The sequence below is a fragment of the Phalacrocorax aristotelis genome, chromosome 6, assembly GCF_949628215.1.
Source record: "Phalacrocorax aristotelis chromosome 6, bGulAri2.1, whole genome shotgun sequence".
NCBI classification, from domain to species: Eukaryota; Metazoa; Chordata; class Aves; order Suliformes; family Phalacrocoracidae; genus Phalacrocorax; species Phalacrocorax aristotelis.
Window position 1 is genome coordinate 61,187,129 of NC_134281.1, and position 26,957 is coordinate 61,214,085.

The following is a 26,957-nucleotide window of genomic DNA, read 5'->3' on the forward strand; positions in this document are numbered from 1 at the left end:
CCACAGGCTGCACGTTCTTTGCATATTAGTGGGTATTAAATGGATTTTTCAGAGTCATAAAAACATCTAAGTGATGATAGTGAGTAACATATAATGATTAACACTTAACTATGGAGATATATATATCTTGGATACATAATCCAAACCTAAAAATTATGACACTTCATACATACAGGAACTGTTTTTTTTCTAAGCAGACTAGGAAACAGTGAGTAATATGGTGTGAGAAGAAAAACATCACATTCAATCAGTTATTTGCATTGATTTTTATACATTAATCCAAAATTCATTAAGCTCTTATGCTAACCAGCTGTTTGTGGAATGACCCCAAAAGGCAAATGACAAAAAGCCATATTGATGCCAAAAATTTTCCTTGGGCTGTTCTGAAGCTGAGAAATGCTACTGCTTAATGTATTTATTTTTTCATTAAGTTATGTAATCACCAAATTCCAACTTCATCAGAATATTATAGCACATTTCTTAAACAGGAAAAACTGTCCTGTATGATCAGCATTTCTCCTCCTCAATGTCTCTTCTTCCCATTCTGAAAATTTTAGAAAGTACTGGCAAAAGTACTGTCAAGGTAAGGTCAGATAAATCCTTGCTCTCCTTTGCCCACTGTTTGTCTATAACGTGATACAGGAATACAGGAATTCAGCACTGCTGTGGCCAGCAGGGGAAGGGCAGGGATGGGCCCCCTGTGCTCGGCCCTGGGGAGGCCCCACCTCGAGTGCTGGGCTCAGGTTTGGGCCCCTCGGGACAAGAAGGGCCTTGAGGGGCTGGAGCGTGTCCAGAGAAGGGCAGCGGGGCTGGGGCAGGGTCTGGAGCACAAGTGTGCTGGGGGGCGGCTGAGGGAGCTGGGGGGGTTTAGCCTGGAGAAGAGGGGGCTGAGGGGAGCCCTTCTCGCTCTCTGCAGCTGCCTGAGAGGGGCTGGAGTGAGGGGGGGGCTGGTCTCTGCTCCCAAGTCACCAGTGACAGGACGAGAGGGAACGGCCTCAAGCTGCGTCAGGGCAGGTTTAGGTTGGATATTGGGAAAAAGTTTTTTACTGCAAGAGCAGTCAGGCCCTGGCACAGGCTGCCCAGAGAGGTGGGGGAGTCACCAGCCCTGGGGGTATTTAAATATGTACTTTTTGAGCTGGAAAAAAATGTTGTTGGTTAATCACGTAGTGAAGTTTGTATGAAGGGTCGTCTGGTTGTGAATCATATCAGGATCAAAGAATAGTATGTTCTTCCTAACAACAGCTGTAAGATTCTGCAGGATCATTTTACCTAGAACAATAGGACTTGGACTAAATCCCAGATGAAAATTGCAAGTTGTTATTAGGAAGCCTGAATATGTGGCATGGTGGATGATGGGCCAGATGCATTTGTGACAATCATTTTGATAGACAGCACTAGCATGACCCGTTACTCCAGAAGCTTTGGGTCTGGTTGTTTCATACATCTTTCCTGGGTTTTTTGGTTTGACTCCGGTGGCAATGGTGGTTACAGCTCTGTAAAATTAGTTAAAGGTGAATCAAAGCCAAACCAGCCATTAAGCACTGCTTCAAAGCTCAGGTGCCCAAGGACTCGCAAATGTAGTTCTACAGAGATATATGTGGTGGTGTTTCACATTATATAAAACTGTCACTTGATTTCCAGTACAAAGCTAACTAATTTATTTGAGAGAAATAAGCACCCAACATTTTCCCTTTTTACTTGAGAAAGCAAGCTTTGAGTTGCTCTCACTTCGAAGTAAGCGCACTTGTGGTTCAGATGTTCTCAGAGGTGTGTTCTGCAGTCCTGGTGCTTCAGTTATCCAAACTGTGGAACTTGCCCAGTAGGTATTGTGTCTTCCACCCTGTAAACCAAGATATGGAAGGGAAGAGGCTCTTGAAAGTACCCAGGTCTTGCCATGAATTTAAATGCCCCTAATTCATGCAATTTAGACATAGCCTAAAGGACTATAATGAAGATTTATGGTTAGGTATAATTTAAAGAGGGTGATTAATAATTCATATATGAAATCTGTCTTTCTGTCCTGTAGGAAACAAAAAGGTTTGGTGCTGGTTTCTGGTTGACTACATTTTGACCTGAGGATTGAATGTGTCTACTTAAAAAATATAAACACAGAAACTTTATACAAATTACACATTTTTTTTTCAAATTTAATTCCTCTGCTGTAATACTGTTAAAAAAAAAAACCCAACCTCTCAAGAATTTTTTCTATCATCCCCAAATATTTGACTTAGTGATGCATATATTTATACAGAACAAAAGAAATCCTGTGGGCATTTTTGGAGTGATGGTCTGTGTTAGAGTTTTGTAGGCTGGAGGCAACGGCACTTGAACCCGAGTTTCTTGTATGTTCTGAGAATTGCTCTGACCTCTGAACTGCCCTTTTCTCAAAGCTTCTTCCCTGATTAGATTAATTTTTTTTTTAGTGAAAGTTTAACTGGAACATTGCCAACAGGTGCGGTTCCAGGATCTTTGGATGCAGGTGGTTGAACACTGGAACAGGTTGCCCAAAGAGATCGTGGAGTCTCCGTCCTCGGAGATACTCAGTAGCCATCTAGACCTGGTCCTGGGCAGCTGGCTCTGGGTGGCCCTGCTTGAACGGGAAGGTGGCTCGGGTGACCGCCGGACATCCCTTCCAGCGCCAATCCTTCTGTGATTCTGCACATTCATTCAGCCATTTCGTTGGTCCCAGCTGCTGGGATCCCAGAATCCCAGAATCCCAGGCTGGAAGGGACCTCAGGGATCATCTAGTCTAACCTTTCTGGGAAGAGCACCGTCTAGACGAGATGGCCCAGCACCCTGTCCAGCCGACTCTTGAAGGTGTCCAATGTGGCCAAGTCAACCCCTTGCCTGGGGGGATCATTGGTCTGCTGCTTATTTTAGCGTCTAGCCAAGATGCGGTCTCCTACCTAGGTATCAGAGGGTCGTTTGAATGAAAGCACAGCACAATGGATTAGGCAAAGCAGCTGGGAATTGTCACTTATACCAATTATCCAATCAATAGTTCACTTGTTTCTGTTCAATCAGTGAAATTCATTAGATAACAGGTTAGCCACCGTGAGAAAAGTATACATTTGTCTTTTATTATATTTACATTGAATTCCTGGGGTGTAATATTACAAGGTCTGAGCCCAAAACATGGGAACTGAGGAAATTTAGAAGAAATTTAAAAGAACATGCTTTCTCAGAGAAGAGGTTTATTCCACCTAGAGTTCACAGCCTGTAAAGTGGTTGTGGTTATTATTATGATTATTTTTAGTGTTGATGCTACTGGAACTGAACTCAGCTTAAGTTTTAGAGAGTGGAAGAGAGCAAAAATCAAATGCTGATTATCTACGCTCTATTAAATGATTGAACGCCCGCTCTCAGAACCCATAATTAACAGAAATACTTTTAATTGTTTAACATTGCATAATGCTGACCCCACATTCTGGCAAGAATTTTCACAAGCCATTACCTTTGCAATAACAGCAGTAATTAAAAGTATCCAATGACACCCATGACAAGCAATCATTTATAATCTATTTTAATTTTTTTTGTTGTTTAGGAATTACTAGAGGATATTTAGTAACGCTAGATTATCTCAAAGAAGGGAATGAGAAGAAGATTCTTGATTAGAATGATAAATATCAACAATGGCATACAGTTTTGCGTAGCAACTGCATATATACACACACACACGTCACGCTGCTGTGAGGAGGCTGCATGGGAGACCACACATGTATTTTTGAACGGTTTTTGTTTGTTTCTGTTACTTAACATATATCTGATGCAACTGTTGTTTTTGGTGACGGTGTCAATGTCATTCTTCAAAGACACTGATGAATTAGAAACCACAGTTTTTCCTGTCCTGCAGAAGAAGGTAATTTTATTCTGATAGTTGAGTAGGGCTTCCTTGAAAGCTCTGAGTGGACAATTTATTTGTTGTTTTTTTTGCTTTGTATCGAAATGAATTGAACATGCTGAAGTAATTATGCTTTCAGTATTGTGGTTCTGTGATGGCACATACAGTGCAATAATCATACCCCTTTTTGCTATAATTATAAGTGACAGATGTCTGAGGCTTACAGTCATTTTAGCCTGACATTTTCAATTATTGCAGCAGTATTGATGGAAGAGGATTAAGCAGCTCTCAGATGCCAAACCCCATTATTTCAACTTTATGTAGGGCTGTCAAATCCTAATAATTCCACAGGGATTTAGCCATCACAGACTAAAAAGGCATGCAAAAGGTCTTCATAGCAATCTTAAAACTATTATGGACTGTCAAAATGTAAATGATCGTAATTTAATGAATATCTAATTTTATAACTTAGGAATTTTAAAATTTTGCTCTATACTTCAAGTGATGTAGTGGTCAACAGTTAGTAATATCCCTTAAATAAGACTTTAAAACATTTAATTGTTTATCCTGGCATCTTCGAATTGTGGCTCATGAGGGTGCATAGCCCAGCCCAATGAAAATATATCCAATGTGCAATAAAACGGATTGGATATTTTTCTTTTCATCTGGCATCTTCATGTCAACAATTTTCAGGCTGGTCTTTCAAGTCTTTTCAAAGGGAGGTAATTCATAAAGAGCTTCTCTGCTTTATTGTTAAGACACTTTCATGAAAAATGAGACATACTCAGTTCATCTTTTATAGTATTGTAGGATACTTTAGAATAAAACTGTTCCATGAAGAATTGATTTTAGTCTTTACCCTCTTCTTCTGGAGATTCTGAATACCTACCTGTAAAATGTTCTTTCTTTAATCTTGGCGTGTTCAGGAAGCTAACTCCAATGTTTAAAATCTCAGATGAAAGAAACATTTTCTTTGTACTTAGACCTAGCCGGATTTTTTTAATGACATTTTTTTCCTTTATGCGGCCTCTATTATTTGACAACTTCTGCAAAACTGGATACTGGATTGTGCATTGAAGATGACCCTTCATATCTGTTGGCAGACCTGAAGGCTTTTCCCTACTGAAGGTTCTATTTCTTCAGTAGCTTAAAATTTCACAAGAAATCTATGTGAAACTTAGCACTTTGACGAGCAGTTATTTCATCTTTATGGATGAATGAAGCTGATGTGTTTAAAGATAATGAATGGGCACTGAAAATGTGTCCAAAGACAAAGTAGGCTCTTATGGAATACCAGTGTGATCCACTCAGCCATATTTATTTGTTAAAAATTGTTTTCCTAATTAGATGCAGAAGTGTTGCTTTCATTCATCATCTGTAACAATTAATTATAACAGAGGAGGGGAAAAATACGGCATGTGCAGAATGAGAGACTGCAGTATTTCTGTTTGACTAAAATGTATCACGGCTTTAATTACTGTGATAGTATGTTTGTTCAGGAATAGCGACGATGCCAATAGGCTTTCCAGTCTGCTTAGAACCCTTATGAAGAGACGGTGCCCATAAAACATAAGCAGGCTTTCGTTACGTTTCTCAAGGTGTTTTTGAGTTCCAGCCACAACTGGTAACAGTCTCATAGTCTGACAAAGATGCTGAAATAAAGTTTCCAGTTTATCCATTGATTCACTGAAGCATATTCTTGTTCCTGACAGCCTCTCATGATGTCTTTGGCCGTGTCAAGATGGAAGATGTTGGTTGTTCATGACCTTACTTTGCTTGGCCTTTTCTCATTGCAGTTAAGCGTGGGTTTGAGACCACAGTAAATGGCCTATTGAACTCCAGCTTTCTCCACTGATCCTTTGAAGAATTATCCAGACTTTCCAAGGCATGTGCTGGGTTGTATCCAGTGAGTTTTGACATTAGGCTACTTCTGAATGAAACCCTTGATCTCAGTGATAAGGTAGAAGCCCCTGTGTGATCAAGAGACCTCAACAGGGAACAGTGGAATCATAGAATGTCTTGAGTTGGGAGGCACCTATAAGGACCATCAAGTCCAACTCCCTACTACCTAAAACTAAACCATATGACTAAAAGTGTCGTCCAGAACTGTGACAGGCTTGGTGCTGTGACCACTTCCCCGGGGAGCCTGTTCCAGTGACCGACCACCCTCTCAGTCATGTTATTTTTTATTAGAATGTGTAAAAATTATTTAGATAAAGCAAATGCTAGTTCTTCAAGTATAGCCAAAAGCCTGAAATTGGAGAATTATAACACTTGTAACTTCTACCGATCACTTTTGGATTTTGAGAGAAACGTAGAGAGACGGAAATCCAACCTCATTCAAAACGTAGGTCTGTTTCTTCTTCAGAATGCTGTAGGATTGCAAGAGTAGGGCATTATATCAGTAAACCCAAGAAAATCCCTGTGAGATGCAAGGCTCAAAAAGAGAATTAAGAATAGCAGAAACAAACATAAATGGATTTATAAGTAAGGCAAAACAGATAGAAAACTCTGTGCCTAAATTCTAATGTACATGTTGTGTAATTCCACTGAACATCGACCTACAATTTAAATAGTGGAACAGAAGATCTACTGAGGTGCAGACAGCAAAATGGTAAGAGGACAGTTTTGTGCAAGTGAAAATAAAGAGCAAATCTTTCTTCTCTTTACCCGTGATTGCTCTCTAAGAAATTATGTGGCTCTAGAGAAACTGTAGAACAATGTTACTTAATCCTTTTTGGGCAGAAGAGCTGGAACTCTGCTCAAGTCACAGAAGTGCAGCAGGCGTGCTTGAGGGGAGGAGGTACCTACCATCACTGACGTGGAAGTGTTTCTATAGAAATACATTTGCTAGCTCTATGAAGTTTTTCCTCGGCAAGAATTTAAATCAGATCCTTGGCAGCAGTACTTGCCTATTGCATGTATTTTTGTGATTTTTAATAACAATCATTTTTTCATCTGTTAGTCACTGTGCCGCGCTAGCATTTTGGTATATTCCTTCTTGAGAATTCGAAGAACATCAACAATCAGGCTGTTTGTTTGACTTCTGGGTTTGCTGAGAGTGATTACTATAGGTCTTACACTTACTCTTTTTTTCCCACTTCAATTTGTAGTTAGCTAGTTTGCCTGGATCCCAGCAATTTGTTGCTATGACTGTTGGATGCTATCCCTTGCTTTGTGTGTCCTAATGAGCTCAATAGTTCATTTTGAGCTTCTGCATCTGGTAAAGATAATAAGCGTGACATCTCTGTTAGTCACAGCCGTGCCTGCAGTGAAGGGCGCACTGGGTTTTGAGTTTAAAATAGATTTTTCTTCTATAGTCTGTGTGCTCAAGCCCACAATAATTACTGAACAAAATGTTCTTAGACATTTGCCTGAATAGCATCAATCAATGGCACTGCTTATGAAGGAGAAAGCTATTTTTGAGACATAAAGAGGCTATGCATATAAGCTGGCATTTACTTCCCTGCAGTACCAAAATCTAGACCTGACATTTTTGTTTTCCTTTTAATTTAGTCAATAGGTGCGCTTTGATCAGACCGCTAATAGTCTGTGCGTGCCCCTTCCCTACAAAACAACAGAATGAAAGGACCACTCCCTTTTGTCCTGAAACGATACACCGTTAGTTCGAGGAGAGGTGTGCAGTGTTACATCAATAGCCATTCGGGGGTGGTTTTAAGGAAAACTCACAAAGTTCAGCCGTGCAACAGGAAACTGGTAGAAAAAGGAATAAAATCCAGGGAGGACCTTCACAGACTGAGTGTAGTGAAGAGGTATGGTTTATTTATCCAGAGAACAGGGATAGTCTTGGCTTGTTAAAAAGGGCTTATTTTGTAGAAATTCACAAAGACTAATTTAGCCTGTTGTCCTGCAAGTTGTTCTTCTCAGGAATCCTCCTCTTAACAGGTAAAGCGTTAGAACAGGCAGCCTCTATGGAGATTCATGCTAGCCCCTTCTGTAAGAAGAGTCAGGCACTTGAGGGCATGGTTTAGGAGGCCTGGGGGTGTTGGGTTGATGGTTGGTCTTGATGATCCTAGAGGTCTTTCCCAACCTTAATGATTCTGTAATTCTAAGGTACATGGTAAGAATGTACTGGGGCCAGCTGATGCCTCTTTTGCATTTTTAGTAGGCAGAGGAGGACCTGGCAAAATATTTCTTTTGACATACTGTAAATTGGTTTTAAATGCTGTAGAAGATGGAGTATCTGGGCTCTGGCTGTGCTCCATAGGTTAAAAAATCATAAAGTCATGTGGTCATCTGACCAGAAAAGCTCAGTAATTAGAGCACAGTCACACAAACAAGTTGCTTTGGAGTGACAGGTCAGGACTGTCTGGTGATCTGAGCTGCTGTGAGGCACGCTCTTAGTTAGTTGCAGATGCAATTAGCATTAGCTGAGTACTGGGACTTGTGCAGCTGCTGTTGCCTCCAAATTCTGCCGTTTCCCTAAAAGCTAATTGTACCCTACTGCCAAAACATAGCTACTCCCTTGTCTTTCTTGAATGACTTGCATATCAGAACCAATATTTTGTTAATAAAGGCTTGCATGCTGCGATCCCTGAAACAAGTTACCCGGTGTAAGTGTTTCACAAGAAGTCCAGTTCTCTGATAAAACACGATCAGGACAGCATAAAAAGCATTTAAAAGTTGGATAAGAATGAAAAATGCAGCAAAGAAACAGTATTTCCAGTCCTTCTCTCCAGACACGATGAGCACCTGGGTCCATGTGGGTTTGAAGAGCAGGAGACAGTTCCATGGTTTCTTCCCTGAGGTCGAAGAAGTCACCAAAGCAAAGTGTCACAGCCGTGTTGGGTGAGTTACTGCCCGCAGCTCCTGGGGGGGTCAAAGTTAGTTAACTGCGGACGAGTTCAGCTACATCTTACACAGCTGATTTTTTCTTTCCACTTAAAAAATAAAAAAAAAGTAAACATGTGAAAAGATCAACAAGGGGGAGTATGAGAGGACCGTGTTAGAATCTACAGAACCTGGTTCTCCAAGTGGATTTACAGTGGCTAAGCTTTCCTTTATAAATAACAGAAGGAGAGATGGTGTGTTTTTATACCTGTACTTTCTGAAGAGTCTTGCACAATAGACATGAATTGTGCAAAATGATGCAAATGGGAATATCAAGAATTCCAGTAACGACATTTAAAATCAAATATGTGGCTTCAAAGTACTTGGAAGATGCTGCTGTCGTTTTGAGAATATGTATTCATATTTGTTTGGGTTTGCGACTGCTGAGGTAAGACGAACAGGCAGTAAACACTTCATGGTTATAGAAAGCCAAGTCAGCATCATATTGACAGGTGGAGATACAAGTAATAGTTCGATTGCCTCATTTTAAGGAATGCGGTCTTGTCTAGTAACTTGAAAAGCCAATTAATTGAAAACAAGTTTTTCACATGTGAGGAAACACCTTCATCATTCAGTATCTCTCTGAATTAGGGTCTAATCATGGAAAAATGATTTCTCAGAAGCCCAAAGCACAGTTTCAGTTTAAGATGCTGTAGCCTTCTAAATGCAAAACTGCCTGTATATGCCATTTTCACTGACATCACTCGCAACCCAGCCAGCATGTGGGTACAGGATCTAGGCTGTGTGTGCTCGCTAGGGGAGTGCTTTTCTATACGGATCTCACAGGTATCTAGAGAGACAGAAACAGCTGTGAGTCTGGCCACTTTTTGCTGCTGAATGCTTTGTGGAAATGTTGCCATTATTAGTCTTTTGAGTTAGTGGAGAAAGGGAGAAGGCTATAAAGGAAAGCCATGTTATTTCACGGTGCAGAGGTATGATGTGAAGTGCGTAAGTTCCAGGTCATCCTCTCAGAAGTCAAACAGAATTTAAAAAAATTATTTCAAGGGAAATAGCATGAAGTCGTCTGTTGTGTTTTGGGTGAAAAGTCTAAGCTGCTGTGAGAAGCAAGAATAAAAAAGGAGCTGCTTGCTCCATAGTGTTATTTTGTATGACATTTGTACTGACTGAAACTGCAAAAGTGAACTAAAACAGGCCACACTTCTCATTTGACGTTTAGTCTAGAATCCTAAACACCTGGGAGAAGCCTTTAGGATCCAAACCCAGCTTTGACAAATCAGATTTCTTTGTTCCAAGTTGAGTGTATCCATCAAACAGGCAGCTTGAAACCGGCATGACTTGGAAGAAATAAGACTTTTCAGGAGCGTGGACATGATTGTGATGAGGATGTGACTGACAGGATGTTTTCCTCCCAAAGGGCTGCTTTCCTGATTGGCAGACTGACTCAAGATGGTGCATGCGGCTGCTTTACCTGCAGAGAGCTCTTCAGGGTTCTGCTGTTCTGTAACAGGGAGCTCCGCCACATGAGTAGGATGATAAAAGCATGTTATTGAAGAGGAAGGATGTGGTAAGTAAAGCCCTCATGATATCTGTTTCCAGTGACATAAAATCCAAACAAAAATGTTATTGCTCCTAGTACGTGTGGTAAGTGCCGGTGCTCAGTCGCATCGCTTTGATTAGCCTCATTCCCTTTCCTGCATTTGCATGTTGCCACCTGCCTCTGTTCCCTTGGGGATCCCCAGGAAAGGAACCTTGACTCTATGACTTTAAATCAAATCTCTAATAGGGGAACAGAAAATTGCTACCATTAAATAGTTGCTACCCATATTAAAGTTACACGGAAATGGTGAATACCCCAAATCTCATTTCTGACTCCAAACAGTAAATGTCAGGATAAAGAGGACCTTTAGATTCCAGACTTTTTGCCTTTAACTTTTCCTTCCTGGCTTAGTCCTGATGTATTGATATGTTCAAAAACATGTAGACGTGGCACTTTGGGGCAAGGTTTAGGAGGCCTGGGGGTGTGGGGTTGGTGGTTGGAATTTATGATCTTGGAGGTGTTTTCCAGCCTTAATGATTCTGTGATTCTATTCTGTGTATTAGAAATCAGTTTAATTTGATAGAAGAGTAGTGTCTGTCTTTACAACATTCAGAAGGAGACAATATTAATAAGGGGAAAGAAGTTAATGGAGTACTAGGAAAGCATAAGGGAGTTGTTACCTTTATAACATCTGTGCAAACTTTGAACAATGGAATGAGTAAATTTGATGGGTGTAGGGTCTGGTGTCGAGTGCTGGAAAACTTTAGTTACCAATTCTGTTTGAACATTAAGCTCGATACGGCAAACCTTCCCTCTGTAAGGGGCCATGCTGGTCCAGGGCCAAAGCATGCTTGCCAATTTTTGAAAGCCTAAGTGATTTTCCCAAGAAATAAAAAAAAAATATTTTAAACAGTTATTGTATATATAGTTTGTTGCACTTGTGGCTGAACATGAAACGGCAACTGCTTTAACATTTGTGTGTGACACTTCTACAAAAGACTGGTTCTTTATCACTGAATAAATCCATTACTGTAGCACAATATAAGTAGGTATTTTGTAGAGGTTTATATTTATATTTTGCTCTGCTACACAACAATGTTAGGAAGTTAAGGCAACACAAGGGAGCAAAAATTACACACAGTTTATCAGGGTGAAAAACAGCTAACTTACATGCCATAAAACTAGTTTTAAAGCTTTCTAAGTTTCAAATGAAATATAAATGCAATTTCTCTTACCATATCTGCTCCTCGCTTCGAATACATGCGGGTTAGTCACGACACAGGTTGTTTGGAAACCCTGGAAAGTCTGGGGACTTGGTGAGCTCTGATTCCCAGGGAACATAAACTAAGATTCCAGTCTGAATAGCAATGTGCACGAAACGTGGGTGAAAAGGTTTCTGCCGTTAGTTTGTGTTTAACTGAAGAGACCTACTGCTTTGTGATATCTGATTTGAACCGCTCCGAACCCACCTCCTTTGAATGGCCGAGTCTCTGCATTTTCATTGATCAAAATCAGCAGGAGCTGGGGCTGCTCAGCACCTTGCAGAGAACACAGAGTAACGTTTGGGATAGTGGAAAACTACTTCTGACTTCAGCGGTGGTTGGATCGAGTGCTCTAGTATCAGGCTTCAGGAGAGCTGCTGAACTGGGAGGATTTCAGTGGGAGATCACCGAACTGGGAGCATTCCCGTGTAAGTGTGAACATGACCGTATGCTGATGCTTCAAACTACCACCCAAGTCCTTTGTGCTACTTTCAAGTCGTTGTGTGACGTCCAGTTGGTTTCCAAAAGCTTTAGGCTTTGTCTTTTCGAATTTGGCTGGCAAAGTATTGTCGTCTCAGGTATCTCTCTGTATACAAAGCAAAGTGCTTGGTAAGGTCTTCAGCATCGACTGATTGTATGCTTATGCTGTTGTTTGATGTAGGCTCTTGGAAAAGAGGGCTCTTCAGGACTTAGTCACTACATAATTTGTATTGCCACTGCAAATGTTGCAGGAAAAGCCTTATGCAATTAAAAATCTCTTCTGGATCGGAATCTGATAGCTTTTTGAGAATCTCATTTTGGGATTCGCACTGCAGAGACGCTAACTTGTGTGGGTTGGCCAAAGAAGGGAAAAAATTCTGTTTGTCTGTTCCATAGTTGCCAGCTTTGCTACTTCAGGTGTTATGGTGGGAATACGCAGAGCTGTGGGATTTAATATCAATGGTGTATCTTCAACTCGAGTGAGACAGATTTCATGCCAGGCATTTTGCTGGGTGATGGACTTCTGAAGAAGGTCCTTTTTTCCAAGGATTTTAAAGGTTTCTGGGCGGTCTTCAGGGGCACACTCCTTTCTTTAGTGTTCTCTTAACCCCTGCACAATAGTTTGCACATATAATTTCAATTTGTGTATGTAATTACTACAGTATCAGTTAGGGATGCACCCAAGAAGGAAAGCTTCCGTACAGTTTTCAGAGCTTAACAACTGGTACGTATTTTTCTATCGTAACCAAAGGTTTGTAGGGGTTGAAAGGGGAGTTAAATTTGATAAGCACTGAAGTAAATCTGCAGTGGGAAAGGACCTGTTAAGTCTCTGCACAGACTATATTTGCTTAATTCTGAAGAACAAGGATAACACAGAACATGCAGATTTCTCCACGTTTCTTTACTTATTTGGGCTAGAGGACTTAGGGAATATATAATCAATATGTTTTTCTTATCCTATTAATACTGCTTAGAGCAGTTTCAAGGACATTTCTCTTAAGAAAGTAGAGGTAAATCTCTAAGAATATAAGAATATTAGTGCTCCAAAAGGCACATCTTTACAGATGAATACATTACATTAAACAATATAATTAATATGTCAAGATATGAAGGTTTTGTAATTCTAAAAAAATATTGCTATTTCAAAGTAGAACTTGGTAACTTCTCTGTCGTTCCCATAGAAACCTTTGTGGTGCCAGAGGAAGCAGCAACTGCAGTTGTTGCACCAGTGTGTGCTTTCTTCCAAGATATACATATTTTTTTAAATTGGTCATGTAAGTCAGTCAAAATTGTGGTGTGAAGCTCTACGATCAGCCATGGCTGAATTTACAGAAGTTCTAAAGCCAACATGTCAGGATAGCTGGAGAGACAATGCATGGATTTAATATCATTTGCCAGCGGGAATTCCTGGAGCTCAGAGTAATAATGCCTTCTACATTAATGTGCAATGAAGTGAGTGTAGCATTAATCTTCATAGAAAGTTCAGTTCTCCTGAGAACGTGGAAGGATAATAGAAACCACATTAATAGAAGGAAGGAGCCAGGTAACGTGGGGTTACTTCTATATAATTTAAATCTGATTAAAGAAAGTCTTAATATTTTCTCTCTCTGCAATTTGTCAGAATCAGGCACTCAGGATGACAGATAACAAGTGTCTCGATACTGTGAGCAAGTGAATGTGTGACTCATACATCTTGGTTTAGTTTGAAATTTTAAAACCCAATTCATAGAAAGAATTATTTCTGAAATTACTATAGCATCACCTTTTATGCTACTGTACCTGAGAATCTGTCAGTTATAAATGCCCTATTTTCTGGAGGCTACTTTTCTGCTATTAGAAATGTGCCTTATTCTGACTCTTAATTCATAATCTTGCCACCTGAGAATAAATTAAAATGTTACAGAAATTGGTTTGATTGTGTATGGGGAAAGGGATGGAAGGTTGGGGGACCTCAAACTGGTAGTAGAGAAGTGCGCAAATGGAAACATACCACTGTGCTTTGTATTTTCGTCCGTAGACGGGAAATCTCTGGATTTGCAAAAGTAGTTCATCGTTGTTCCTTTAATCAAAAGAAATTTGACATCGACTTTAACTTTATCCTCTCTTGCTATCAGTGTGATTAGCATGTCATCAACTTGATTTGAAGCATGACTTCACCTCAGGATCAGAGGGGTGTGGGGTAGGAGGAAACAGACACCCCGACGGTCGTTGAACTTGATCTTGCAGTGGAAGGTGCGCGTGTGGGAGAAAGTGTGCTGAACGACAAGCAGGGGGTTTGATAAAGGGCTCCAAGGAAGCAGGAGGAACAGGCTGGTGGGCTGGTAGGAGGGCTGTGCCCTGCATTCATTACGGCATTTTGTGCAGGAGCAGCAGGAGCCTTTTTCAGATCTGCCAGAAAAGGATTTCTGTCTCTGTGGCTAATCCGTGTGACAGCCTCAGCTCACGCTTTTTGTGTTAGGGTCAGCTCTCCAAACACTGGGACAAAGCAAGACTCCAGGGAGGCAGGAGGAGTAAGATGACGTGGGGACTCTCAAATTCATGTGTATTCACTGGATTGTACCTAAGCCAGCACGACCTTACCCTGCCTTGTCTCTGCCCTGCGGCACGACTACTGCCTCTGTGCGGATCAGGCACGTGGGTTTACTTGCGCTGCTGAGTGCTAGGCACAATTTTCCACACCCAAGTTTTTTTACATGTCCTTTGTCATTTTGCAACTACTTGCTAGATCAATTCCATTAATTTTTTGTAGCTGAGGAGCCGGGATTCGTGTTGTGGTTCTTTGTGCAACAGAAACCTCAGTGACACCAAGGGAATAGGGCTATTTGACGCCTCAGTTTACAAGTGAGAAAACATTGGAGTTCTGACTGCAGTGACCTAGAGAGGCTTAATTTATGGAAGTTTATGCAGCACTTTGACATTCCTGGACGTACGTATCGCTCTGCAAGAAATACAGCGCAATGTCCTTGTACGGTCTTTCCCGCAGACACGAGCGACCCAGGCTCTTGCCAACTGACCATGCCGTTTTGGTGGGTGAATATCATAATTATCCTGGATGGCAGTGAACAATTACAAAATCACTTTGCCACTCAATTCCTACTGATTTTTCAATAGGAGCTGGTAAAGTTTTGAGTTAAAACCTTTTTATCCTGAAAAATACGCACATGATTATGATATTTGCATAAAATTGACTGAAAAGCTTTGGCTAAAGTAAAGCTTGAGTGACAAAGGAAAATAAAAAAAAAAAGGTTTGGGTTTTTTTTTTCCAAAAGACACTTTCTGAACAAAATCACTTACTTTGAATAAATCAAGATATTTTGTTGAGCCTGAAATATTTTATTTTCTAATTTTCCCTTTTCCTTCATAAATTGCAAGAAAATTTGTAGGGTTTTTTTCCACCAGTATCATCATTCCCCAGAAAAATAAATTACCCATGGAAGTGTAACTTTTACTTCTGTGTATTTGGAAAGGTGTTGGTGTGGGTTTACACATGCACAAATATCCATGGACATATCACTACCCTGTTGATTTTTCCATGGCTTTATTCTGCAGTAATTACTGGATATTTGTCTTATTTAATTCTTGCATCAGTGTTTTGGGAAGTATTGTTGCTTTATTTCAGCGATAAGTTGATCCCTAGAAGAAGGTTGTGAAGACAGTGTCCTGTTAGAGGCGTATCCATTATTGTTATTAGATTCTTTGAGGTGTCCGCCTTCTGGGTTTTTTCAAGGCATGTAAGTTTTTATAAGCGTACTTTCTTTTACTGCCTCATCAGTGGCATCTGCTCCAAAACGTGATTAGACTTCCTCATTTTCCCAAGCATGAGACATGGATGGCTTTTATACGTAATAAGATACTTTTCATAGCGTGACTGTTGATGCCCGAGAACTGTCAAGAAGAAAGATACATTTTGTTGTGCTTGAGGTTTGTAGTCCAAAGCCGCTCAGAGACCAAGGACATTTGAAATTCGGTGTCATGATGGGGAAAAAAATAACGCCAACAGGGTTGTAGAGTAACTTTTGTCTTCCAGATGCATTCAGAAAGTAACGGTGCCTTTACTTAGCTTTATAACGAGTTTTTTTCACCTACCCGGTTATTGGAAATAAACATCACAAATCTTAGCCTACTGCAGTTTTCATGCATCAGCACTGGAGAGAAATGGCCAGCACAGATTCACTGAGTTCTCCCTGCTGCCCGTGGCTCGTTCTGTCAGCTGACCCTTAGACAAATGGGGCAGTATCCGCCGCTGGGTTTCTCTCAGGGCTTTCCTAATGCTCCCTTCTGGCGTAGCTAGGGAGCAAGAGTACAGCTTTGATGTGCTTGGTGAGAATGAGATCAAAATGTCCCCTTCATGTAGGGATGCAGGTGATCAAAGACAAAGCTCCATCTTTATTGTGGCTCAGGACAGTGTCAAGCAGGAATCACAGAATCACGGAATGGCAGGGGTTGGAAGGGACCTCTGGAGATCACCTCGTCCAACCCCCCCTTACGTCGTGGGCGCAGTTACACCGGCAGCAACGGTAAGCATAAGCAGGGAAAAACAAAACAGAAGCCTCAATGCATTGGTCAGTTATTTCATGTGGACTGAAGCACCTTTTTGCAAGGTTCCCTCCGTTATTTGAGCCTACTTTCTAGTGTTGAATCGAAGAGTTGCGGGGCTGCTTCTGTAATCTTGTCAAACATCATTACTAGTTCTTCTTTCTGCAGAAGGCTGGAAGCTCAGTAAATGGACCGTGGTAGCGTTCCTTTGATGCAATGTAACCTGAATTCAAGTAGCATTATGGTCAGATGCGCCAACTTCCCACTGGGTCGATCCCCAACAGACTGGATGCTGGCAATAAATTTTATCTCCTTTTCCTCACTTCTTAGGCAAGGGATGATGGCCTGGGGACATTCCTGCCTCATGGGTTAGTCACCTTTATTCCTTTCTCTCGTGAGGTATTTTGCTTTGCCTTAGTCCTGAGGATAAGATATGACACACTGTGAATGCTGCCAAAGCTTATATTTTGGTGTTTTGCTTCAGATTTACAGCCTAAAAGGATACAGTGTTTCTAAGAGACGCTTACTTCTCAATGGCCTACCCAAAGAGTACAAAACCTTCTGGATTCCTGTACAATTAGTTGTCCATTATGCCAAAAAGCCCATTACCAGTATTTCCAGTATTCTCCTCTCTTGCCCGTTGTCATTACTGAAATGCAGACGTTGACATCACCCTGTTTTCTGGCTGTTACCTGTATGCTTTGCTGAGCATGGGTTCCACCATCCCGCCAGGTACGGCGGGTTCTACGTGCAAACAGAATAGAGAAGGCCAATGTCTTCTTTCAGATTTGCTTCTGCGTTTTCCATTTCTTGCTCTTGATACCGTTCTGTTCCGTATGACTACAGCCTGTCTCCGTTTGATCACTGCTTGACACTGACTTCTACGAGAAAAATCTCAGACGTATACATCTCACATTTTTACTCGGTTTGAATGCTTCTTTTCTGAACACAGGAAAAATCTTTCAAGACTCTGCAACTGTTTTTTCTTTTCCTCCGAATTTTGCATTGTCAGGCCACTAGTATGTGTCTAACAGACCTGTTCACAGGCTGCTAAAGAACAAACCAGCATGGGCGATAATAAATGCAGCTAACAAATTTTAGTGGATACTAAGGTCAGATGCTCCGCTTGAGGACCTCACTCGCTGCCCTCCTTTGCTGCAGTACTTGTGTGATTAAGACGCCTCTCATCAGATTAAATTAGGTAAGCAAGGATTACATTTACTACAGGTAACTACATCCCTTCCTTATGCAGTACCACTGACAAAAAAGATCATTTCAAGATGTTTCCTGTGATATATATGCTCAAAGTGGGGGAGAGGAGGGGGAAGGGGAAGAAACCCTCTTTGAAAGGAGGAGATTTAAGCTATTGTAGCTTCAGGCAGCAGTGATTTATATTCAGCAATTTATGAGTGCTTTACTGACTTCTTCATTATTCAGTAGAAAAAAAATCCATACTTACTTTTGTAAGTGCTATATCGACACGTTCTGTAGGTATTTCTAGGACATGTCAATACAGTATTTCACATTAAACATATGTCCTTTTCAATATGTATTGCTACCAAAAAAAGTCCAAATGGGGCTTCTTCTATGGTGTACATATAATATGCATCTTTTCAATCCGTTTCTCTAATCAAGCTTTGAGCTGAGAGGGTCTATGTCAAGGTTAGTGGAAGAACAAAGACCTAGGGCACCACTGCTGTAATGCTCTGCAATTTAAAGAACATTAAAGTCTGTCAAGTCATTCTGCTAAAAGAAAAGAGAGTGTAGAACTGTTAAAACTGTTTTCCCAGTCTAAGAAGGACTAACTCCCACATTCAGATCTGTCCCGGGTTGCTGGCTTAAGTTCATAGTCTGTCATCCACATAAAAATCTTGAATGAGAAGTTCTCTGGCCGTGATGGAAGGTCCCAGGGGGTAAACTTGTCCGTTGTCCTTCATCCTTAGTCTGGTGTTTTGTATGTTATCGATCACACGAACCTTCTGATGCTTCCTAAGTGGACCTTCAGCAGTTCCTCATGGAAGACCCAATTCTTTCCTGGTTTCAGCTTGTAAATGACTTCAGATTCCCATTCTTAGAGCTCTTGCTCTTTAAAGGGGCATATCACCGGTCTATAGGAGTTTAGTTAAAACCATGACTTAGCGTACGACATTTTCATTGCTACGGGTTTGTCTAAAATGTCACTGTAGGTTTTATGTGCCACTCAGATGGACCAAATGAGTATCTACTGTTATCCCACAGTCTCTGGGAAAAAAAGAAAGCACTAGGAATTAATTTGTCTCATGGTGTAAATTGGAAACAGGTCTTGACTAAGAAGCATTAAAGTTTCTGTTTTGCAATCAAGCGATGTTTAGAAGGGATGTTTATATCTTCGCTTTGGTTTCAATGGAAGCTAATCATAGTTTTGGAGCTGAGCCTCCTTTTAAATTTTGCTGAAGAGCAAAAGATGGACACAGTTCCAGTAAGCCTTATCGCAGAATCCTTGCCAGAGAAAGATATTTTGAATGAATCTCCTGTTTGTTGCCATCTGATGCCTTTCAAAAGCCTGCTCTTTAGAAGTGCAATTATGGAACAACAGAAACAGTCTCCTGCATCTGTGGGATTCGTCTTTAAATTCAAATTAAACACAACTTGATACCAGATGTTTGAAATGCAGCTTTGTTTCTCTGAGTCCTCCTGGGCTGCTGCGGGTCAGTGACAATAGCGATATCAGGAGTAGCGCCCAGCGTTTAGAAACTACGCCTTCTAATGAATTATCCCCTGCTGCTTATGCCGAGTGTGGCTGCAAGGGTCCTGCTGACGCTTCCGTCAATAAGATTTGCATACTGTAACTATTATTTTATTAAAAGCTAGTCACCGTTCAGAATAGCACAGTTACAGTGTCGTCTTGCTCCTTGTGTGGTACCTGCTCTGTTACGTGTCCAAAACCGTTTTCTGTCATCTGCACCTTGATGAATATCTTTGAATCCGGAGCTGGAAAGCCACTTTCCAGTGTCATCGCGGTTTGCTTCTGCAACTCACAGAGGTGAAACCACATATGAAATGCTCCTTGCCTCTTAGACCAGCTCTGCCTACGCAGTAAATTTAATCTTTAAATTATTTTTTTTCCCCCTTTCTCTGTACAATTACGCTGACAGGGGTGTGATCTTCCCTCCTCTCGTTCACTGGGAGTTTTTCTCCTGGCTTCACAGGAGGGTCTGGTCTGTGCATTTTCTTAGGATCGCTATAGAGCAAAAAAAGCAAACAAAGAAAATTATTGAATTAAGATTATTTAATGTGTTTCCACATAAATGAAATAATAATTCTATTTCACCTACCTTGAGCTTATTATTTGAATATTTGCATAAGAATTGGGTTGTTGCTTTTTAAATACAATTTATTTTAGAAGTAACAATTGAAATTAAAATTATTTTAATGTAATTTCCATTCTCTGGGTTAATTAGAAAATATTTGTCTATATACTGCTAACGTAGTTCACTCTTGTTCAGTTACAGTAGCTAGAGCGAAATTAAGAAATGGTAAAAATAAAACCCTTCACATTTTTGCTTCTGTTCCCCAACTATTTGAGCATGAGCATTTTTCACGCAGAGGGGAGTTTGCATTGAATGTCTCTTGAGCATCGACACGCGTTTCTTTGAAGTTGCTATTCCGTGGACGTCTATAGGAGACAACCTTGTTTGCCTAAATGTTTGTAAAAGGTGAATAAAAAAAGGATGGATGAGCGAAATTACTTCAGATTTCATACGGAACGTTTGAATGAAAAATTTGCGTGCCATACATTTTGGCCGTAGTTGCTGTCCCTCTTTGAACAGGCTTTCCAGTATAAAGCCCGCTGCTTTTGAGTCGGATTGAAACCCATTACATGCCGTTGGGTTTGCTGCTTGCCCACTGTCCGCCTGGCATCTCTCTGCATTGGCTCATAGGAATCAGCAGTAGCAGAAATATCACATCATTTGATCGTACTGTTCTTGATTGCATTTTTTTTTTGAGACCTGGGAAGAGAGAAGAAATAGGTCCTAGGATTAACTGCTACAGCAAGGATTGTAACTTATAAGGAAGTTTATGTTCTATGACATCTTCCTACATTTCAGAATATACTGTCACCACCTTTGCTAAGCAGTAAAAAACTAGTCATATCTAAGGAAATGGAAGTCACTGGAATGTACCCTTAAGAAAAATACCCAGCAAACCATGCTGCGGTAGTGAGGTATATATTATATATATACACACACAGATATATACAAGCAGCTCTTGACTAAGAGCTACAATAACTAGAGAAGTATACTCAAAACTGAAACCATAGCTCCCTCCTCTTCTCCCCACCCCTTCTCTACTCTTGGAAGAATACTGTGTTACACAGAAGGACTGCTAGGACTGGGTTTTAAGTACCTGGAGAGCCTTCCAAGTCCAGTGTCGTGAGCTGAGGTTTAATTAGCTACAGCTAATTGGTTCACCAGGTAACAAAGGGTTGTGGGTCGTGCCTTCGTGCGTGGGGTTGTGGGTGTTGAAAGTGAGCTTGGGAAACAGGTAGGCTGACCTGCAAGTTAGGGTTGGAATGAATTCAGGTAGAAACTCTGTGAAGTTCTTGCCATTTAGGGCATCAGAATTATGTAAGGATGAGTTTTCCTTTAAAGTCTGAACCTTTTATAGCTTCTGTCTTTGATTTCCTAGATCTTCTTTTTAATGTACAGTAGTCATTAATAAAAAATTGCTTTTTGAATTATTTCAAAGAACTCCTCATTAAATAAATTCTGAGAATACAAGTGTTTTACAAGGGAACCCACAGTAAATTAAAAAGGGCTTCTCTTGTGTCACCTCTGATGGGCTTTTAATTGTTTAATAATTTATAGCTGATACAATAGTGACAAATTGACTTTAATCTTTCAGTGATTGATATGTGATAAAGTGTAGAAGCCAAGTGAATAGGAAAGTATACGGAAAGATGAATTCCAGCTTTCTGAAAGGAGTTAATGTGCAGGATTCATGTTTTCTTGGGACAGGTAAAGAAATGATTTCTTGTAGAGTAAGACTGTTCTCTTACAGGATGAGTGTTCTTTCTGGGTTTCTGTCTGATCTACGTAGTACTGGCAAGATGACTTTCTGAAGAACAGTGTGGGGGGTTTTCAGTGATAGAATTTTTTCTTAAAGATGCTTCTTCTTAAAGATCCTTAAAGTGCTAAGGAACCCATTCTTTTACTGCTTTTCTTCACAGTTAATTTATTTGTCTATTAAAACCTTTGATTTAATTTTTAGATTGATATTTTTCCCCTAATTTTTCTTGAGCTACCTCTGTCTAATAGCATCGCTTTATTTACATTCCCTTTGTAGGTATTTAAGAACGGGGCGTGATGAAGTAATTTTTTACCTTTCCTAAGGTAAACTGATGGAACCGCAACAATCTATACCATAAAATTGGATAACGGGTGTTTTCAGTCCTATAATCTTTCTTTAGTTCTTTCCAGTTTATGTGTAAGTTATTAATTTTTAAACTGGATTTTAGATCATTATTTCAGGTGAGCTTGGGTTAAATGCCAAGTACCTGTTGAAATGTGGGTGCTAATTGTTACTGAAGTGTGGGAAGCATCCAAAGATGACTCCAGAAGGGTTTATCTGGACTGGCACACACACCATCAGTTTTTACAGCAATAGTAAATGTTTATAACTTGTCAGAGGCAACAGTTTAAATATTTTGAAGGAGCTGGACAATGTTGAGGACTGCCTAATGTAATCTGGAAAGTCCAAATGAAGGAATCTATCCACTAGACCTGTAACTATTAAGAAAGCTTTCAAAGAACGTGGTGGGAATCTGCCTTAACCATGAGTGTTTTCTGAACTTACAGGGCATTACTTTCTTCACATTTGATGTGATGTTTTGATATAAATATAATAACAAAATTAAGTATGTAAATCAAAACATGCGTATCTCCTAATAAAGATCAAAGGAAGTTTTAATTTGGGAAGTTTATAGCAATTCAGTAATGTATAGTCATAATAATTCTCCAATATAATGATATTTAAACGTTTTAGAGTCTTGTTCTGAATATTTTACATGGATTAAAAAAAAAGATTGTAAGGTTTGTAGATCGGAAAATGTATTTCTCAAAAGTGCTCTGCCTTCCTATTGTAAACGTGTGTGAATCTTTTTGGAGGAAGGCTGTTGTTGCCTTTTATTTAGCTGAGATTTCCCTGTAGGTCAGAGGAATTTTTCCGCTGTGTGTATGTGGCTGCACGTCTGAGAGACTGAGATGCTGTTCTTCTCTGGAGGCTGCAGGACATCGTAGCTTTCCTGAATATTAGCTTCAGGAATGCGTGAGACTTTTTTTTTCTCTTTTCTCTCCAGCTTATACAAATGTGCACTTGTGTTGGCTCTGCCTCTGTGCCCTGTGCATGTTTTCCTAAATCTTTGATTCAATAGACTGGGAGCTCTTAGGAGAGAAAGAAAGAAAAGGATTTGTCCTCTTAACAGAGGGCTCGAGATTAATATGGACTTTGGGAAAGCTAGCTATGTACTTACCTGCATCTCAAAAGTAAAAAGGGAGTTGAAATTTTTGTAAAATCACATTTTGACCCACAGCATAAAGCTCTAAACAGATCAGGAAAGGACTAATTCTCTTTTTCCAAACATCAGTTGGAATGAGAAAAAAATTCCAGTGGAGTCATTGGAATTACAACTGTAAACCTGTAGAATTGCTTGTTTAAATCCCAGTTTATCATCAATGATAAGAAAGCAGCTTCAGGCTGTGTCACGGGAGGTTTAGGTTGGATGTGAGGGAAAATGTCTTCCCTGCCAGAGGGGTCAGGCCCTGGCACAGGCTGCCCAGGGAGGGTGGGGAGTCACCAGCCCTGGGGGTATTTAAAAGACGTGTAGACGTGGCACTTCAGGGCATGGTTTAGGAGCCCTGGGGGTGTTGGGTTGGGGGTTGGTCTTGATGATCCTAATCATCAAGACCAGCCTTAATGATTCTGTGATTCTATGATTGTGCCTACTTTATTCTAATGCTCTTCATTGGCAATCTGCAGTACGGAGAACCAGGATGCAGCGGAAAGAGGTGTTGTCAGTCCGCGCTGGAATGCATATTGCATTAGCAATGTGATGAGGGAGGTTGTACGAAACTTCGAACAGCGGAGGTTAGCTCGCACAAATAGTAATGGAACGTGAATTCCAAAGAAATAAGCACAATTATTTTTAAACAGTTAAACTTAAATGGAAATTTGTAAGTATTATTTAGCGATATATTTGCACATTATTTCATATATGGAATTCTGGATAGCTTCTCTGACTATTCAGACTAAGTGATGCATCATGGACTTTTTTTGCTTCTGAATAATTCAGAATTACAAGAAGTTCTCTAAATATTTTGAAGAATAATCATCTTTGAGAATGCTAAAATCAGCAATCAGTTCACTGAGTTTTTTTTTAAAGCTGAAAAATAGATAAGATTAACTTTTCTTTGCAGATTTACTTAGCTGTGATTTAGGCCACTCATAATGCTTTCTCTTATGATACTTTAAAAAGTAGAATATTATTTGCTTTTGTGATGAGACTTTTTTTACTGTTTGGTTCTGTTGTTAGATTGCCGTGATTCTTTAAGTATTGGAAGTTGAAATGGAGATTTTTGCAAAGAGTCTTTCATGTTATTATTGACTACTATGTTCTCAATCTTTCTCTGTTACATAGTTATTAATGTCTTGCCATTTACCAAAGTCTTTTAAAGTTATTGGATTGGATTTTTTGGAAGAAGTGAACAGCGGGAGAAGTTACTTAATGGAACGTTACGGAAACTAAATTTTTTAAAAAGACACGGCTGCTGATCCGGCATACATCTTGTGTCTCTCGGTGTCTTCTGCTTAAAAAAAACAACCTGTAAAATCATTGTGTAGTTGAAACAACTTTTTTCACACCTGCAAGTCATTTCTGTAGAGCATGGACACACTGCGGCATAGATTTCATCAGGCTTATATATAACTAACCGCATGACACCGATAACGAAAGCGGATTCAATTTTTCCAGTCTCTTTTGTTGTGAATTGCATTTTTTTTGTAATTTGTGATTATGTAAAGTTATCCTACTGAAATTATCCTAGAATAGGCCCAGTGAGGCTTATTGAGTAATTAATTTTTCCTGCTAGAAGCTTTCATTGTAGCTTTAGCTTGTGCAGCTAGGTCTTCGATACCTTCCTCCTTTGATCCTATTTATTTACTAAGTTTTCATATTCTGTGTCTCCCAGATCTCATGGTAAAAGCCATAAAAAAATGACTGCATGTGGGGGCAGCCATCGGCCTCAGTGAGCTCCTTGGTCAGCCTCCTGCCCTTGGGAAATTCGAAAGGAAGCTTGTAACTCATAGTGACTGAGAAGAGGAAAGTTTGGGGTACTTTGGTTGCCTTTAAGAGAGAGCGTTTGCTTGGAAGATGCCACAGGATGCTATTAAACTGACTTTTCCTGAGTCAAGTCCATCCAACCTAAGACAAGACCAAACCTGAATAGTATCTTCCTATTTCTCATGGTTACCTTTTCAAGAGAGTGATAGGAGAAGCCGGAAGGTCTCTGGAGAGATGGGAACACTTCAGGGGATAAATTAGAGAATCAGAGTTTTATGTAATGTGAAATTATTTTTACAGTTTCTTTGTGGTGATCTGTCAAAATTTGTATTTTTCTACTTAGATTTTTCTTTTTAAAAATTTTTCTTCGGTTGGTGATTTTAACTAAAAGTGTTGGAATTTCATATTTCTTGGTTGGCTTTTTTTTATTAATGAAGAAATGTGTACAAGAAAGCTGTGCAAAATCTGCCACGTTGTTCTGCAACAGTGGTGCAGGGATTATTAGACCTTTATTATTACCCCTTTATTTTGTGGTGTAATAAAGTTTTTATTACACCACAAAACTTTAAGTTGTAATCTTTATGCCCCGAAATGCAATCAGGACCACCTGTAAGGTGCTTTTCCTGAGAACTGACTGAGACAAATAGACTTCACCAATGTATGAATCAGAACATTTTAAATGAGGCTCCTGCTCACTGTCTTTTGGGGGAGAACATTTTTCCCATTGGGAAAGTGTAGGCACCAAGGGGGGGTCATCCTTTTGTCTTGAGAGCCTAATTCACTTTCCTGGACCGTGTTACAAAGTCCTCTGGCAGCCAAACTCAGCCTCAAGAAACCAAAGCAGCCACCAGTTCCCTTTGGGAGTGACAAAACTGTGAAGATTATTCAAATCCCGGCTGTTCTGTGACATTGGAAGGTGACGATGTCCTAAAGACACGGGCATCGGTAGGAATACCCATTGTACGTGCAGTGTCGTACTTTGTAGTGGTACTTAACAAGCTTCAGCTTTGATTGCTAGAGGCTTAGTTTTGGAAAAAATAATGCTACCGTTGATATACATTTTTCTTCAAATTCAAGCTCAAACATTTCACAGAGAGTAATTTTCCTCTAATAATTTCTGAGTGAAACAAATTGAGGATTATTTAAAGCTCACTCACTACAGAATGGAAAATGAATGTGACATACGGCAATACTTGTGTTAGATTCCTATCCCCATGCCTTGCATCTTATCAAGTTAAATTTGTTAATAATTTTGAAATCTGCAATAGAGTAGAAATGTGTACATCATATAATAATAAAAATAAAATAATTACATCATTCTATTTAGTACCAAAATTAAATAATATCTTTAGTGAATCAAATATAAATGATTACTAGAAGCAAGTGGCAATAGAGGGATATTAATTGTTTGAACTAATAACATTTTTTCCACAAAACCATGATTTTGGGCTAGAGTAACAGAAAAACATTCAAAGCTCTTGAAAGACACTCAAGGAAATCTTGTATGTCAACTTGACAGTACTCTTGCCTGAGGGTAATAATGCACAGACGTTAGAAAGAGGTTTGCCTTTTTTTTTCTTTTTTAAAGAAGGGCATGAAAGAGGAAATATTACCTGACTCACTGCAGGCTAGAGCCTGGAGCCGTAGTTATGGGGAGAAAAAAAATCCTGCTTTAAAATGCAGGCAAAAAGAAAAACCTTAAGGACGGAGAGCAGTCAGTAAGGTCATGGATGGTAAATTAATGAAATATAAACCTACTAAAAGAGAATGTACGTGTGAACAGAATTGAATTTATTTTTGTCAAGTTCTAGGGTTTCACTGAATTTCCTTTCAAACGTCAGAGCCATTTTCTGAAATAGGAAAACGCTTTTGGGAAACGCCAGCTCGGTATATCCAATACTTCTGGTAATTCAGAAAGATTCATAGTTTGTGTGTCCCTCTGAGGTATGAAAGATAACTTGTGTGAGCCAACAGCTACTGGAGAAAACATTTTGGCCATCTCTGAAGGGAACACGTTTGGAAAACTTCAGTACTGGGTACCCGGTGAGCAAAACCATCATTTACCATCCAGAATCTCCTTGTCGTGTGGAAGATAATTAGGGAGAGCTTGAGATGATGCTGGAGGAATGAGGAGAAACTTCAGGCCCAGTCACGCTGTCCGAGGGTTAGTTG

At 39.9% G+C, this 26,957-nt stretch overlaps 1 long non-coding RNA gene across 2 annotated transcripts in view; it reads left to right on the forward strand.

Annotated features, from left to right (window-relative positions):
- Positions 1-26,957, forward strand: part of LOC142059419 (uncharacterized) — a 443,822-nt gene that overhangs the window by 282,167 nt on the left and 134,698 nt on the right. For both annotated transcript variants that reach the window (XR_012661334.1, XR_012661335.1), the window contains one exon: positions 10,068-10,217. This is a non-coding gene — a long non-coding RNA (uncharacterized LOC142059419). The remainder of the gene's footprint in view (positions 1-10,067; positions 10,218-26,957) is intronic.